The following is a 15,645-nucleotide window of genomic DNA, read 5'->3' as shown; positions in this document are numbered from 1 at the left end:
TTAAACTTTGAAAACTTTGAAAAATCAAACTTTGAAAACGTTGAATACTTTGAAAAAATTAAACTTGAGAAAACTCTTTGAAAAATTAAAATTTGAAAACTTTGAAAAATTAAACTTTGAAAACTCAAACTTTGAAAACGTTGAAAACTTTGAAAAATCAAACCTTGAAAAAATGAAGCTTCGAAAACTTTTCAGGCTGTCTCCCATCCAGGTACTACCCAGGCCCGACCCTGTATCGCTTCAGATATCAGACGAGAGCAGGTGCTTTCAGAGTGTTGTGGCCATAGGCAATGAACAGCAGCACCTTTTGGCTCCATGACTTGTCGGCGATGCTGTGGCCAAATAAAGTTGAAAACTTTGAAAAATTGGGAAAGCCTACTAACCAGGCCCGACCCTGTATCGCTTCTGAGATCAGACAAGATCAGGCACTTTCAGGGGGTGTGGCCGTAGGCGATGAACAGCAGCACTTTTCGGCTTCTTGAATTGTCAGCGGCACTGTGGAAAAATGAAACTGAAAACTTTGAAAACTTTGAAAAATCAAACCTTGAAAACGTTGAAAACTTTGAAAACATAAAAATTTGAAAACATTGAAAACGTTGAAAACGTTGAAAAAATTAAACTTTGAAAACTTTAAAAAATTAAACTTTGATAACTTTTAAAAATCAAATTTTGAAAGCTTTGAAAAATTAAACTTTGAAAACTTTAAAAACTCAAACTTTGAAAACTTTGAAAACGTTGAAAACATGAAGCTTTGAAAACTTTTCAGGCTGTCTCCCATCCAGGTACTACCCAAGCCCGACCCTGTATCACTTGTCAGCAGCACTGTGGAAAAATTTAACTTTGAAAACTGAAAAACTGAAACTTTAAAAACTTTGAAAAATCTAATTTTGAAAACGTTGAAAACTTTGAAAAACATTAAAATTTGAAAACTTTGAAAAATTAAAATTTGAAAACTTTGAAACATCAAACGTTGAAAAAACAAAGCTTTGAAAACTTCTCAGGCTGTCTCCCATTCAAGTACTACCCAGGCCTGACCCTGTATCACTTCAGATATCAGACTAGAGCAAGCGCTTTTAGGGTGGTGTGGCCATAGGCGATGAACAACAGCACCTTTTGGCTCCATGACTTGTCGGCGATGCTGTGGCAAAATAAAGTTGAAAACTTTGAAAAATTGGCAAAGCCTACGACACCTGGTATTCCCAGGCGGTCTACCATCCAGGTACTAACCAGGCCCGACCCTGTATCACTTCTGAGATCAGATATTTTCAGGGTGGTGTGGCCGTAAGCGATGAACAGCAGCACTTTTCGGCTTCTTGACTTGTCAGTGGCACTGTGGAAAAATTAAACTGAAAACTGAAAAATGAAACTTTGAAAACTTTGAAAAATCAAATCTTGAAGACCTTGAAAACGTTGAAAAAAATTAAACTTTGAAAAATCAAACTTTGAAAACGTTAAAGACTTTGAAAAAATTAAACTTTGAAAACTTTGAAAAATTAAACTTTGAAAACTTTTAAAAATCAAATTTTGAAAACTTTGAAAACTTTGAAAAAATTTAAATTTGAAAACTGAAAAATTAAACTTTGAAAACTTTGAAAACTTTTAAAAATCAAATTTTGAAAACTTTGAAAACTGAAAAAATTTAAATTTGAAAACTTTGAAAAATTAAACTTTGAAAACTTTGAAAACTCAAACTTTGAAAACTTTGAAAACTTTGAAAACTTTGAAAACTTTGAAAAATCAAACCTTGAAAAAGTTGAAAAAAGGAAACTTTGAAAACTTCTCAGGCTGTCTCCCATCCATGTACTACCCAGGCCCGACCCTCTACCGCTTTCAGGGTGGTGTGGCCGTAGGCGATGAACAGCAGCACTTTTCAGCTTCTTGACTTGTCAGCGGCACTGTGGAAAAATGAAACTGAAAACTGAAAAATGAAACTTTGAAAACTTTGAAAAATTAAACTTTGAAAACTTTGAAAACTCAAACTTTGAAAACTTAAACTTTGAAAACGTTGAAAACTTTGAATAATCAAACCTTGAAAAAGTTGAAAAAAGGAAGCTTTGAAAACTTCTCAGGCTGTGTCCCATTCAAGTACTACCCAGGCCTGACCCTGTATTGCTTCAGATATCAGACAAGAGCAGGCGCTTTCAGGGTAGTGTGGCCATAGGCGATGAACAGCAGCACCTTTTGGCTCCATGACTTGTCGGCGATGCTGTGGCAAAAATAAATTGAAAACTTTGAAAAATTGGCAAAGCCTATGACACCTTGTATTCCCAGGCGGTCTCCCATCCAGGTACTAACCAGGCCCGGCCCTGTATTGCTTCTGAGATCAGACGAGATCAGGCACTTTCAGGGTGGTGTGGCCGTAGGCGATGAACAGCAGCACCTTTTGGCTCCATGACTTGTCGGCGATGATGTGGCAAAAATAAATTGAAAACTTTGAAAAATTGGCAAAGCCTACGACACCTTGTATTCCCAGGCAGTCTCCCATCCAGGTACTAACCAGGCCCGACCCTGTATCGCTTCTGAGATCAGACGAGATCAGGCACTTTCAGGGTGGTGTGGCCGTAGGAAATGAACAGCAGCACTTTTCGGCTTCTTGACTTGTCAGCGGCACTGTGGAAAAATGAAACTGAAAACTGAAAAATTAAACTTTGAAAACTTTGAAAAATCAAACCTTGAAAATGTTGAAAACGTTGAAAAAATTAAACTTTGAAAACTTTGAAAAATCAAACTTTGAAAACGTTGAATACTTTGAAAAAATTAAACTTGAGAAAACTCTTTGAAAAATTAAAATTTGAAAACTTTGAAAAATTAAACTTTGAAAACTCAAACTTTGAAAACGTTGAAAACTTTGAAAAATCAAACCTTGAAAAAATGAAGCTTCGAAAACTTTTCAGGCTGTCTCCCATCCAGGTACTACCCAGGCCCGACCCTGTATCGCTTCAGATATCAGACGAGAGCAGGTGCTTTCAGAGTGTTGTGGCCATAGGCAATGAGCAGCAGCACCTTTTGGCTCCATGACTTGTCGGCGATGCTGTGGCCAAATAAAGTTGAAAACTTTGAAAAATTGGCAAAGCCTACTAACCAGGCCCGACCCTGTATCGCTTCTGAGATCAGACAAGATCAGGCACTTTCAGGGGGTGTGGCCGTAGGCGATGAACAGCAGCACTTTTCGGCTTCTTGAATTGTCAGCGGTACTGTGGAAAAATGAAACTGAAAACTTTGAAAACTTTGAAAAATCAAACCTTGAAAACGTTGAAAACGTTGAAAAACATAAAAATTTGAAAACATTGAAAACGTTGAAAACGTTGAAAAAATTAAACTTTGAAAACTTTAAAAAATTAAACTTTGATAACTTTTAAAAATCAAATTTTGAAAGCTTTGAAAAATTAAACTTTGAAAACTTTAAAAACTCAAACTTTGAAAACTTTGAAAACTCAAACTTTGAAAACGTTGAAAACATGAAGCTTTGAAAACTTTTCAGGCTGTCTCCCATCCAGGTACTACCCAAGCCCGACCCTGTATCACTTGTCAGCGGCACTGTGGAAAAATTTAACTTTGAAAACTGAAAAACTGAAACTTTAAAAACTTTGAAAAATCTAATTTTGAAAACGTTGAAAACTTTGAAAAACATTAAAATTTGAAAACTTTGAAAAATTAAAATTTGAAAACTTTGAAACATCAAACGTTGAAAAAGTTGAAAAAACGAAGCTTTGAAAACTTCTCAGGCTGTCTCCCATTCAAGTACTACCCAGGCCTGACCCTGTATCGCTTCAGATATCAGACTAGAGCAAGCGCTTTTAGGGTGGTGTGGCCATAGGCGATGAACAACAGCACCTTTTGGCTCCATGACTTGTCGGCGATGCTGTGGCAAAATAAAGTTGAAAACTTTGAAAAATTGGCAAAGCCTACGACACCTGGTATTCCCAGGCGGTCTACCATCCAGGTACTAACCAGGCCCGACCCTGTATTGCTTCTGAGATCAGACGAGATCAGGCACTTTCAGGGTGGTGTGGCCGTATGCGATGAACAGCTGCACCTTTTGGCTCCATGACTTGTCGGCGATGATGTGGCAAAAATAAATTGAAAACTTTGAAAAGCCTACGACACCTTGTATTCCCAGGCAGTCTCCCATCCAGGTACTAACCAGGCCCGACCCTGTATCGCTTCTGAGATCAGACGAGATCAGGCACTTTCAGGGTGGTGTGGCCGTAGGAAATGAACAGCAGCACTTTTCGGCTTCTTGACTTGTCAGCGGCACTGTGGAAAAATGAAACTGAAAACTGAAAAATTAAACTTTGAAAACTTTGAAAAATCAAACCTTGAAAATGTTGAAAACGTTGAAAAAATCAAACTTTGAAAACGTTGAATACTTTGAAAAAATTAAACTTGAGAAAACTTTGAAAAATTAAAATTTGAAAACTTTGAAAAATTAAACTTTGAAAACTCAAACTTTGAAAACGTTGAAAACTTTGAAAAATCAAACCTTGAAAAAATGAAGCTTCGAAAACTTCTCAGGCTGTCTCCCATCCAGGTACTACCCAGGCCCAACCCTGTATCGCTTCAGATATCAGACGAGAGCAGGTGCTTTCAGAGTGTTGTGGCCATAGGCAATGAACAGCAGCACCTTTTGGCTCCATGACTTGTCGGCGATGCTGTGGCCAAATAAAGTTGAAAACTTTGAAAAATTGGCAAAGCCTACTAACCAGGCCCGACCCTGTATCGCTTCTGAGATCAGACAAGATCAGGCACTTTCAGGGGGGTGTGGCCGTAGGCGATGAACAGCAGCACTTTTCGGCTTCTTGAATTGTCAGCGGCACTGTGGAAAAATGAAACTGAAAACTGAAAAATTAAACTTTGAAAACTTTGAAAAATCAAACCTTGAAAACGTTGAAAACTTTGAAAAACATAAAAATTTGAAAACTTTGAAAACGTTGAAAACGTTGAAAAAATTTAACTTTGAAAACTTTTAAAAATCAAATTTTGAAAGCTTTGAAAAATTAAACTTTGAAAACTTTAAAAACTCAAACTTTGAAAACTTTAAAAACTCAAACTTTGAAAACGTTGAAAACATGAAGCTTTGAAAACTTTTCAGGCTGTCTCCCATCCAGGTACTACCCAAGCCCGACCCTGTATCACTTGTCAGCGGCACTGTGGAAAAATTTAACTTTGAAAACTGAAAAACTGAAACTTTAAAAACTTTGAAAAATCTAATTTTGAAAACGTTGAAAACTTTGAAAAACATTAAAATTTGAAAACTTTGAAAAATTAAAATTTGAAAACTTTGAAACATCAAACGTTGAAAAAGTTGAAAAAATGAAGCTTTGAAAACTTCTCAGGCTGTCTCCCATTCAAGTACTACCCAGGCCTGACCCTGTATCGCTTCAGATATCAGACTAGAGCAAGCGCTTTTAGGGTGGTGTGGCCATAGGCGATGAACAACAGCACCTTTTGGCTCCATGACTTGTCGGCGATGCTGTGGCAAAATAAAGTTGAAAACTTTGAAAAGCCTACGACACCTGGTATTCCCAGGCGGTCTACCATCCAGGTACTAACCAGGCCCGACCCTGTATCACTTCTGAGATCAGATATTGGTGGTGGTGTGGCCGTAAGCGATGAACAGCAGCACTTTTCGGCTTCTTGACTTGTCAGTGGCACTGTGGAAAAATTAAACTGAAAACTGAAAACTGAAAAATGAAACTTTGAAAACTTTGAAAAATCAAATCTTGAAGACCTTGAAAACGTTGAAAAAATGAAACTTTGAAAAATGAAACTTTGAAAAAGTTAAAGACTTTGAAAAAATTAAACTTTGAAAACTTTGAAAAATTAAACTTTGAAAACTTTTAAAAATCAAATTTTGAAAACTTTGAAAACTTTGAAAAAAATTTAAATTTGAAAACTTTGAAAAATTAAACTTTGAAAACTTTGAAAACTCAAACTTTGAAAACTTTGAAAACTTTGAAAACTTTGAAAACTTTGAAAACCTTGAAAAAGTTGAAAACATGAAACTTTGAAAACTTCTCAGGCTGTCTCCCATCCATGTACTACCCAGGCCCGACCCTCTACCGCTTTCAGGGTGGTGTGGCCGTAGGCGATGAACAGCAGCACTTTTCAGCTTCTTGACTTGTCAGCGGCACTGTGGAAAAATGAAACTGAAAACTGAAAAATGAAACTTTGAAAACTTTGAAAAATTAAACTTTGAAAACTTTGAAAACTCAAACTTTGAAAACTTAAACTTTGAAAACGTTGAAAACTTTGAAAAATCAAACCTTGAAAAAGTTGAAAAAAGGAAGCTTTGAAAACTTCTCAGGCTGTGTCCCATTCAAGTACTACCCAGGCCTGACCCTGTATTGCTTCAGATATCAGACAAGAGCAGGCGCTTTCAGGGTAGTGTGGCCATAGGCGATGAACAGCAGCACCTTTTGGCTCCATGACTTGTCGGCGATGCTGTGGCAAAAATAAATTGAAAACTTTGAAAAATTGGCAAAGCCTACGACACCTTGTATTCCCAGGCGGTCTCCCATCCAGGTACTAACCAGGCCCGACCCTGTATTGCTTCTGAGATCAGACGAGATCAGGCACTTTCAGGGTGGTGTGGCCGTAGGCGATGAACAGCAGCACCTTTTGGCTCCATGACTTGTCGGCGATGATGTGGCAAAAATAAATTGAAAACTTTGAAAAGCCTACGACACCTTGTATTCCCAGGCAGTCTCCCATCCAGGTACTAACCAGACCCGACCCTGTATCGCTTCTGAGATCAGACGAGATCAGGCACTTTCAGGGTGGTGTGGCCGTAGGAAATGAACAGCAGCACTTTTCGGCTTCTTGACTTGTCAGCGGCACTGTGGAAAAATGAAACTGAAAACTGAAAAATTAAACTTTGAAAACTTTGAAAAATCAAACCTTGAAAATGTTGAAAACGTTGAAAAAATTAAACTTTGAAAACTTTGAAAAATCAAACTTTGAAAACGTTGAATACTTTGAAAAAATTAAACTTGAGAAAACTCTTTGAAAAATTAAAATTTGAAAACTTTGAAAAATTAAACTTTGAAAACTCAAACTTTGAAAACGTTGAAAACTTTGAAAAATCAAACCTTGAAAAAATGAAGCTTCGAAAACTTTTCAGGCTGTCTCCCATCCAGGTACTACCCAGGCCCGACCCTGTATTGCTTCAGATATCAGACGAGAGCAGGTGCTTTCAGAGTGTTGTGGCCATAGGCAATGAACAACAGCACCTTTTGGCTCCATGACTTGTCGGCGATGCTGTGGCCAAATAAAGTTGAAAACTTTGAAAAATTGGCAAAGCCTACTAACCAGGCCCGACCCTGTATCGCTTCTGAGATCAGACAAGATCAGGCACTTTCAGGGGGTGTGGCCGTAGGCGATGAACAGAAGCACTTTTCGGCTTCTTGAATTGTCAGCGGCACTGTGGAAAAATGAAACTGAAAACTTTGAAAAATCAAACCTTGAAAACGTTGAAAACTTTGAAAAACATAAAAATTTGAAAACATTGAAAACGTTGAAAACGTTGAAAAAATTAAACTTTGAAAACTTTAAAAAATTAAACTTTGATAACTTTTAAAAATCAAATTTTGAAAGCTTTGAAAAATTAAACTTTGAAAACTTTAAAAACTCAAACTTTGAAAACTTTGAAAACGTTGAAAACATGAAGCTTTGAAAACTTTTCAGGCTGTCTCCCATCCAGGTACTACCCAAGCCCGACCCTGTATCACTTGTCAGCAGCACTGTGGAAAAATTTAACTTTGAAAACTGAAAAACTGAAACTTTAAAAACTTTGAAAAATCTAATTTTGAAAACGTTGAAAACTTTGAAAAACATTAAAATTTGAAAACTTTGAAAAATTAAAATTTGAAAACTTTGAAACATCAAACGTTGAAAAAACAAAGCTTTGAAAACTTCTCAGGCTGTCTCCCATTCAAGTACTACCCAGGCCTGACCCTGTATCACTTCAGATATCAGACTAGAGCAAGCGCTTTTAGGGTGGTGTGGCCATAGGCGATGAACAACAGCACCTTTTGGCTCCATGACTTGTCGGCGATGCTGTGGCAAAATAAAGTTGAAAACTTTGAAAAATTGGCAAAGACTACGACACCTGGTATTCCCAGGCGGTCTACCATCCAGGTACTAACCAGGCCCGACCCTGTATCACTTCTGAGATCAGATATTTTCAGGGTGGTGTGGCCGTAAGCGATGAACAGCAGCACTTTTCGGCTTCTGGACTTGTCAGTGGCACTGTGGAAAAATTAAACTGAAAACTGAAAACTGAAAAATGAAACTTTGAAAACTTTGAAAAATCAAATCTTGAAGACCTTGAAAACGTTGAAAAAATTAAACTTTGAAAAATCAAACTTTGAAAACGTTAAAGACTTTGAAAAAATTAAACTTTGAAAACTTTGAAAAATTAAACTTTGAAAACTTTTAAAAATCAAATTTTGAAAACTTTGAAAACTTTGAAAAAATTTAAATTTGAAAACTGAAAAATTAAACTTTGAAAACTTTGAAAACTCAAACTTTGAAAACTTTGAAAACTTTGAAAAGTTTGAAAACTTTGAAAACTTTGAAAACTTTGAAAACTTTTAAAAATCAAATTTTGAAAACTTTGAAAACTGAAAAAATTTAAATTTGAAAACTTTGAAAAATTAAACTTTGAAAACTTTGAAAACTCAAACTTTGAAAACTTTGAAAACTTTGAAAACTTTGAAAACCTTGAAAAAGTTGAAAACATGAAACTTTGAAAACTTCCCAGGCTGTCTCCCATCCATGTACTACCCAGGCCCGACCCTCTACCGCTTTCAGGGTGGTGTGGCCGTAGGCGATGAACAGCAGCACTTTTCAGCTTCTTGACTTGTCAGCGGCACTGTGGAAAAATGAAACTGAAAACTGAAAAATGAAACTTTGAAAACTTTGAAAAATTAAACTTTGAAAACTTTGAAAACTCAAACTTTGAAAACTTAAACTTTGAAAACGTTGAAAACTTTGAATAATCAAACCTTGAAAAAAGGAAGCTTTGAAAACTTCTCAGGCTGTGTCCCATTCAAGTACTACCCAGGCCTGACCCTGTATTGCTTCAGATATCAGACAAGAGCAGGCGCTTTCAGGGTAGTGTGGCCATAGGCGATGAACAGCAGCACCTTTTGGCTCCATGACTTGTCGGCGATGCTGTGGCAAAAATAAATTGAAAACTTTGAAAAATTGGCAAAGCCTATGACACCTTGTATTCCCAGGCGGTCTCCCATCCAGGTACTAACCAGGCCCGACCCTGTATTGCTTCTGAGATCAGACGAGATCAGGCACTTTCAGGGTGGTGTGGCCGTAGGCGATGAACAGCAGCACCTTTTGGCTCCATGACTTGTCGGCGATGATGTGGCAAAAATAAATTGAAAACTTTGAAAAATTGGCAAAGCCTACGACACCTTGTATTCCCAGGCAGTCTCCCATCCAGGTACTAACCAGGCCCGACCCTGTATCGCTTCTGAGATCAGACGAGATCAGGCACTTTCAGGGTGGTGTGGCCGTAGGAAATGAACAGCAGCACTTTTCGGCTTCTTGACTTGTCAGCGGCACTGTGGAAAAATGAAACTGAAAACTGAAAAATTAAACTTTGAAAACTTTGAAAAATCAAACCTTGAAAATTTTGAAAACGTTGAAAAAATTAAACTTTGAAAACTTTGAAAAATCAAACTTTGAAAACGTTGAATACTTTGAAAAAATTAAACTTGAGAAAACTCTTTGAAAAATTAAAATTTGAAAACTTTGAAAAATTAAACTTTGAAAACTCAAACTTTGAAAACGTTGAAAACTTTGAAAAATCAAACCTTGAAAAAATGAAGCTTCGAAAACTTCTCAGGCTGTCTCCCATCCATGTACTACCCAGGCCCGACCCTCTACCGCTTTCAGGGTGGTGTGGCCGTAAGCGATGAACAGCAGCACTTTTCAGCTTCTTGACTTGTCAGCGGCACTGTGGAAAAATGAAACTGAAAACTGAAAAATGAAACTTTGAAAACTTTGAAAAATTAAACTTTGAAAACTTTGAAAACTCAAACTTTGAAAACTTAAACTTTGAAAACGTTGAAAACTTTGAATAATCAAACCTTGAAAAAGTTGAAAAAAGGAAGCTTTGAAAACTTCTCAGGCTGTGTCCCATTCAAGTACTACCCAGGCCTGACCCTGTATTGCTTCAGATATCAGACAAGAGCAGGCGCTTTCAGGGTAGTGTGGCCATAGGTGATGAACAGCAGCACCTTTTGGCTCCATGACTTGTCGGCGATGCTGTGGCAAAAATAAATTGAAAACTTTGAAAAATTGGCAAAGCCTATGACACCTTGTATTCCCAGGCGGTCTCCCATCCAGGTACTAACCAGGCCCGACCCTGTATTGCTTCTGAGATCAGACGAGATCAGGCACTTTCAGGGTGGTGTGGCCGTAGGCGATGAACAGCAGCACCTTTTGGCTCCATGACTTGTCGGCGATGATGTGGCAAAAATAAATTGAAAACTTTGAAAAATTGGCAAAGCCTACGACACCTTGTATTCCCAGGCAGTCTCCCATCCAGGTACTAACCAGGCCCGACCCTGTATCGCTTCTGAGATCAGACGAGATCAGGCACTTTCAGGGTGGTGTGGCCGTAAGAAATGAACAGCAGCACTTTTCGGCTTCTTGACTTGTCAGCGGCACTGTGGAAAAATGAAACTGAAAACTGAAAAATTAAACTTTGAAAACTTTGAAAAATCAAACCTTGAAAATGTTGAAAACGTTGAAAAAATTAAACTTTGAAAACTTTGAAAAATCAAACTTTGAAAACGTTGAATACTTTGAAAAATTAAACTTGAGAAAACTCTTTGAAAAATTAAAATTTGAAAACTTTGAAAAATTAAACTTTGAAAACTCAAACTTTGAAAACGTTGAAAACTTTGAAAAATCAAACCTTGAAAAAATGAAGCTTCGAAAACTTTTCAGGCTGTCTCCCATCCAGGTACTACCCAGGCCCGACCCTGTATCGCTTCAGATATCAGACGAGAGCAGGTGCTTTCAGAGTGTTGTGGCCATAGGCAATGAGCAGCAGCACCTTTTGGCTCCATGACTTGTCGGCGATGCTGTGGCCAAATAAAGTTGAAAACTTTGAAAAATTGGCAAAGCCTACTAACCAGGCCCGACCCTGTATCGCTTCTGAGATCAGACAAGATCAGGCACTTTCAGGGGGTGTGGCCGTAGGCGATGAACAGCAGCACTTTTCGGCTTCTTGAATTGTCAGCGGTACTGTGGAAAAATGAAACTGAAAACTTTGAAAACTTTGAAAAATCAAACCTTGAAAACGTTGAAAACTTTGAAAAACATAAAAATTTGAAAACATTGAAAACGTTGAAAACGTTGAAAAAATTAAACTTTGAAAACTTTAAAAAATTAAACTTTGATAACTTTTAAAAATCAAATTTTGAAAGCTTTGAAAAATTAAACTTTGAAAACTTTAAAAACTCAAACTTTGAAAACTTTGAAAACGTTGAAAACATGAAGCTTTGAAAACTTTTCAGGCTGTCTCCCATCCAGGTACTACCCAAGCCCGACCCTGTATCACTTGTCAGCAGCACTGTGGAAAAATTTAACTTTGAAAACTGAAAAACTGAAACTTTAAAAACTTTGAAAAATCTAATTTTGAAAACGTTGAAAACTTTGAAAAATTAAAATTTGAAAACTTTGAAACATCAAACGTTGAAAAAACAAAGCTTTGAAAACTTCTCAGGCTGTCTCCCATTCAAGTACTACCCAGGCCTGACCCTGAATCACTTCAGATATCAGACTAGAGCAAGCGCTTTTAGGGTGGTGTGGCCATAGGCGATGAACAACAGCACCTTTTGGCTCAATGACTTGTCGGCGATGCTGTGGCAAAATAAAGTTGAAAACTTTGAAAAATTGGCAAAGCCTACGACACCTGGTATTCCCAGGCGGTCTACCATCCAGGTACTAACCAGGCCTGACCCTGTATCACTTCTGAGATCAGATATTTTCAGGGTGGTGTGGCCGTAAGCGATGAACAGCAGCAGTTTTCGGCTTCTTGACTTGTCAGTGGCACTGTGGAAAAATTAAACTGAAAACTGAAAACTGAAAAATGAAACTTTAAAAACTTTGAAAAATCAAATCTTGAAGACCTTGAAAACGTTGAAAAAATTAAACTTTGAAAAATCAAACTTTGAAAACGTTAAAGACTTTGAAAAAATTAAACTTTGAAAACTTTGAAAAATTAAACTTTGAAAACTTTTAAAAATCAAATTTTGAAAACTTTGAAAACTTTGAAAAAATTTAAATTTGAAAACTGAAAAATTAAACTTTGAAAACTTTGAAAACTCAAACTTTGAAAACTTTGAAAACTTTGAAAACTTTGAAAACTTTGAAAACCTTGAAAAAGTTGAAAACATGAAACTTTGAAAACTTCTCAGGCTGTCTCCCATCCATGTACTACCCAGGCCCGACCCTCTACCGCTTTCAGGGTGGTGTGGCCGTAGGCGATGAACAGCAGCACTTTTCAGCTTCTTGACTTGTCAGCGGCACTGTGGAAAAATGAAACTGAAAACTGAAAAATGAAACTTTGAAAACTTTGAAAAATTAAACTTTGAAAACTTTGAAAACTCAAACGTTGAAAACTTAAACTTTGAAAACGTTGAAAACGTTGAAAACTTTGAAAAATCAAACCTTGAAAAAGTTGAAAAAAGGAAGCTTTGAAAACTTTTCAGGCTGTCTCCCATCCAGGTACTACCCAAGCCCGACCCTGTATCACTTGTCAGCGGCACTGTGGAAAAATTTAACTTTGAAAACTGAAAAACTGAAACTTTAAAAACTTTGAAACATCTAATTTTGAAAACGTTGAAAACTTTGAAAAACATTAAAATTTGAAAACTTTGAAAAATTAAAATTTGAAAACTTTGAAACATCAAACGTTGAAAAAGTTGAAAAAACAAAGCTTTGAAAACTTCTCAGGCTGTCTCCCATTCAAGTACTACCCAGGCCTGACCCTGTATCGCTTCAGATATCAGACTAGAGCAAGCGCTTTTAGGGTGGTGTGGCCATAGGCGATGAACAACAGCACCTTTTGGCTCCATGACTTGTCGGCGATGCTGTGGCAAAATAAAGTTGAAAACTTTGAAAAATTGGCAAAGCCTACAACACCTGGTATTCCCAGGCGGTCTACCATCCAGGTACTAACCAGGCCCGACCCTGTATCACTTCTGAGATCAGATATTTTCAGGGTGGTGTGGCCGTAAGCGATGAACAGCAGCACGTTTCGGCTTCTTGACTTGTCAGTGGCACTGTGGAAAAATTAAACTGAAAACTGAAAACTGAAAAATGAAACTTTGAAAACTTTGAAAAATCAAATCTTGAAGACCTTGAAAACGTTGAAAAAATGAAACTTTGAAAAATCAAACTTTGAAAACGTTAAAGACTTTGAAAAAATTAAACTTTGAAAACTTTGAAAAATTAAACTTTGAAAACTTTTAAAAATCAAATTTTGAAAACTTTGAAAACTTTGAAAAAATTTAAATTTGAAAACTTTGAAAAATTAAACTTTGAAAACTTTGAAAACCTTGAAAAAGTTGAAAACATGAAACTTTGAAAACTTCTCAGGCTGTCTCCCATCCATGTACTACCCAGGCCAGACCCTCTACCGCTTTCAGGGTGGTGTGGCCATAGGCGATGAACAGCAGCACTTTCAGCTTCTTGACTTGTCAGCGGCACTGTGGAAAAATGAAACTGAAAACTGAAAAATGAAACTTTGAAAACTTTGAAAAATTAAACTTTGAAAACTTTGAAAACTCAAACTTTGAAAACTTAAACTTTGAAAACGTTGAAAACTTTGAATAATCAAACCTTGAAAAAGTTGAAAAAAGGAAGCTTTGAAAACTTCTCAGGCTGTGTCCCATTCAAGTACTACCCAGGCCTGACCCTGTATTGCTTCAGATATCAGACAAGAGCAGGCGCTTTCAGGGTAGTGTGGCCATAGGCGATGAACAGCAGCACCTTTTGGCTCCATGACTTGTCGGCGATGCTGTGGCAAAAATAAATTGAAAACTTTGAAAAATTGGCAAAGCCTATGACACCTTGTATTCCCAGGCGGTCTCCCATCCAGGTACTAACCAGGCCCGACCCTGTATTGCTTCTGAGATCAGACGAGATCAGGCACTTTCAGGGTGGTGTGGCCGTAGGCGATGAACAGCAGCACCTTTTGGCTCCATGACTTGTCGGCGATGATGTGGCAAAAATAAATTGAAAACTTTGAAAAATTGGCAAAGCCTACGACACCTTGTATTCCCAGGCAGTCTCCCATCCAGGTACTAACCAGGCCCGACCCTGTATCGCTTCTGAGATCAGACGAGATCAGGCACTTTCAGGGTGGTGTGGCCGTAGGAAATGAACAGCAGCACTTTTCGGCTTCTTGACTTGTCAGCGGCACTGTGGAAAAATGAAACTGAAAACTGAAAAATTAAACTTTGAAAACTTTGAAAAAATCAAACCTTGAAAATTTTGAAAACGTTGAAAAAATTAAACTTTGAAAACTTTGAAAAATCAAACTTTGAAAACGTTGAATACTTTGAAAAAATTAAACTTGAGAAAACTCTTTGAAAAATTAAAATTTGAAAACTTTGAAAAATTAAACTTTGAAAACTCAAACTTTGAAAACGTTGAAAACTTTGAAAAATCAAACCTTGAAAAAATGAAGCTTCGAAAACTTCTCAGGCTGTCTCCCATCCATGTACTACCCAGGCCCGACCCTCTACCGCTTTCAGGGTGGTGTGGCCGTAAGCGATGAACAGCAGCACTTTTCAGCTTCTTGACTTGTCAGCGGCACTGTGGAAAAATGAAACTGAAAACTGAAAAATGAAACTTTGAAAACTTTGAAAAATTAAACTTTGAAAACTTTGAAAACTCAAACTTTGAAAACTTAAACTTTGAAAACGTTGAAAACTTTGAATAATCAAACCTTGAAAAAGTTGAAAAAAGGAAGCTTTGAAAACTTCTCAGGCTGTGTCCCATTCAAGTACTACCCAGGCCTGACCCTGTATTGCTTCAGATATCAGACAAGAGCAGGCGCTTTCAGGGTAGTGTGGCCATAGGTGATGAACAGCAGCACCTTTTGGCTCCATGACTTGTCGGCGATGCTGTGGCAAAAATAAATTGAAAACTTTGAAAAATTGGCAAAGCCTATGACACCTTGTATTCCCAGGCGGTCTCCCATCCAGGTACTAACCAGGCCCGACCCTGTATTGCTTCTGAGATCAGACGAGATCAGGCACTTTCAGGGTGGTGTGGCCGTAGGCGATGAACAGCAGCACCTTTTGGCTCCATGACTTGTCGGCGATGATGTGGCAAAAATAAATTGAAAACTTTGAAAAATTGGCAAAGCCTACGACACCTTGTATTCCCAGGCAGTCTCCCATCCAGGTACTAACCAGGCCCGACCCTGTATCGCTTCTGAGATCAGACGAGATCAGGCACTTTCAGGGTGGTGTGGCCGTAAGAAATGAACAGCAGCACTTTTCGGCTTCTTGACTTGTCAGCGGCACTGTGGAAAAATGAAACTGAAAACTGAAAAATTAAACTTTGAAAACTTTGAAAAATCAAACCTTGAAAATGTTGAAA

General features: G+C 37.5%; 18 pseudogenes; all 18 read right to left on the bottom strand.

Moving 5' to 3' along the window:
- Positions 1-1,178: 1,178 nt before the first annotated feature.
- Positions 1,179-1,287, bottom strand: LOC121400102 (annotated as a pseudogene).
- Positions 1,288-2,246: 959 nt separating this feature from the next.
- Positions 2,247-2,365, bottom strand: LOC121400247 (annotated as a pseudogene).
- An 83-nt stretch (positions 2,366-2,448) lies between these two features.
- LOC121400274 lies at positions 2,449-2,567 on the bottom strand (annotated as a pseudogene).
- Positions 2,568-3,902: 1,335 nt separating this feature from the next.
- On the bottom strand, positions 3,903-4,021 carry LOC121400279 (annotated as a pseudogene).
- A 74-nt stretch (positions 4,022-4,095) lies between these two features.
- Positions 4,096-4,214, bottom strand: LOC121400273 (annotated as a pseudogene).
- A 2,270-nt stretch (positions 4,215-6,484) lies between these two features.
- Positions 6,485-6,603, bottom strand: LOC121400164 (annotated as a pseudogene).
- Positions 6,604-6,677: 74 nt separating this feature from the next.
- LOC121400285 lies at positions 6,678-6,796 on the bottom strand (annotated as a pseudogene).
- A 1,302-nt stretch (positions 6,797-8,098) lies between these two features.
- LOC121400110 lies at positions 8,099-8,207 on the bottom strand (annotated as a pseudogene).
- Positions 8,208-9,217: 1,010 nt separating this feature from the next.
- On the bottom strand, positions 9,218-9,336 carry LOC121400181 (annotated as a pseudogene).
- Positions 9,337-9,419: 83 nt separating this feature from the next.
- On the bottom strand, positions 9,420-9,538 carry LOC121400272 (annotated as a pseudogene).
- Positions 9,539-10,327: 789 nt separating this feature from the next.
- LOC121400170 lies at positions 10,328-10,446 on the bottom strand (annotated as a pseudogene).
- An 83-nt stretch (positions 10,447-10,529) lies between these two features.
- Positions 10,530-10,648, bottom strand: LOC121400280 (annotated as a pseudogene).
- A 1,284-nt stretch (positions 10,649-11,932) lies between these two features.
- LOC121400118 lies at positions 11,933-12,041 on the bottom strand (annotated as a pseudogene).
- Positions 12,042-13,164: 1,123 nt separating this feature from the next.
- LOC121400107 lies at positions 13,165-13,273 on the bottom strand (annotated as a pseudogene).
- An 820-nt stretch (positions 13,274-14,093) lies between these two features.
- Positions 14,094-14,212, bottom strand: LOC121400158 (annotated as a pseudogene).
- Positions 14,213-14,295: 83 nt separating this feature from the next.
- Positions 14,296-14,414, bottom strand: LOC121400271 (annotated as a pseudogene).
- Positions 14,415-15,204: 790 nt separating this feature from the next.
- On the bottom strand, positions 15,205-15,323 carry LOC121400147 (annotated as a pseudogene).
- Positions 15,324-15,406: 83 nt separating this feature from the next.
- On the bottom strand, positions 15,407-15,525 carry LOC121400278 (annotated as a pseudogene).
- Positions 15,526-15,645: the final 120 nt, after the last annotated feature.

This window comes from Xenopus laevis, chromosome 2L (assembly GCF_017654675.1).
Source record: "Xenopus laevis strain J_2021 chromosome 2L, Xenopus_laevis_v10.1, whole genome shotgun sequence".
NCBI classification, from domain to species: Eukaryota; Metazoa; Chordata; class Amphibia; order Anura; family Pipidae; genus Xenopus; species Xenopus laevis.
Note: the sequence above shows the minus strand (reverse complement) of the source record. Positions and strands in the feature narration are given on the sequence as shown.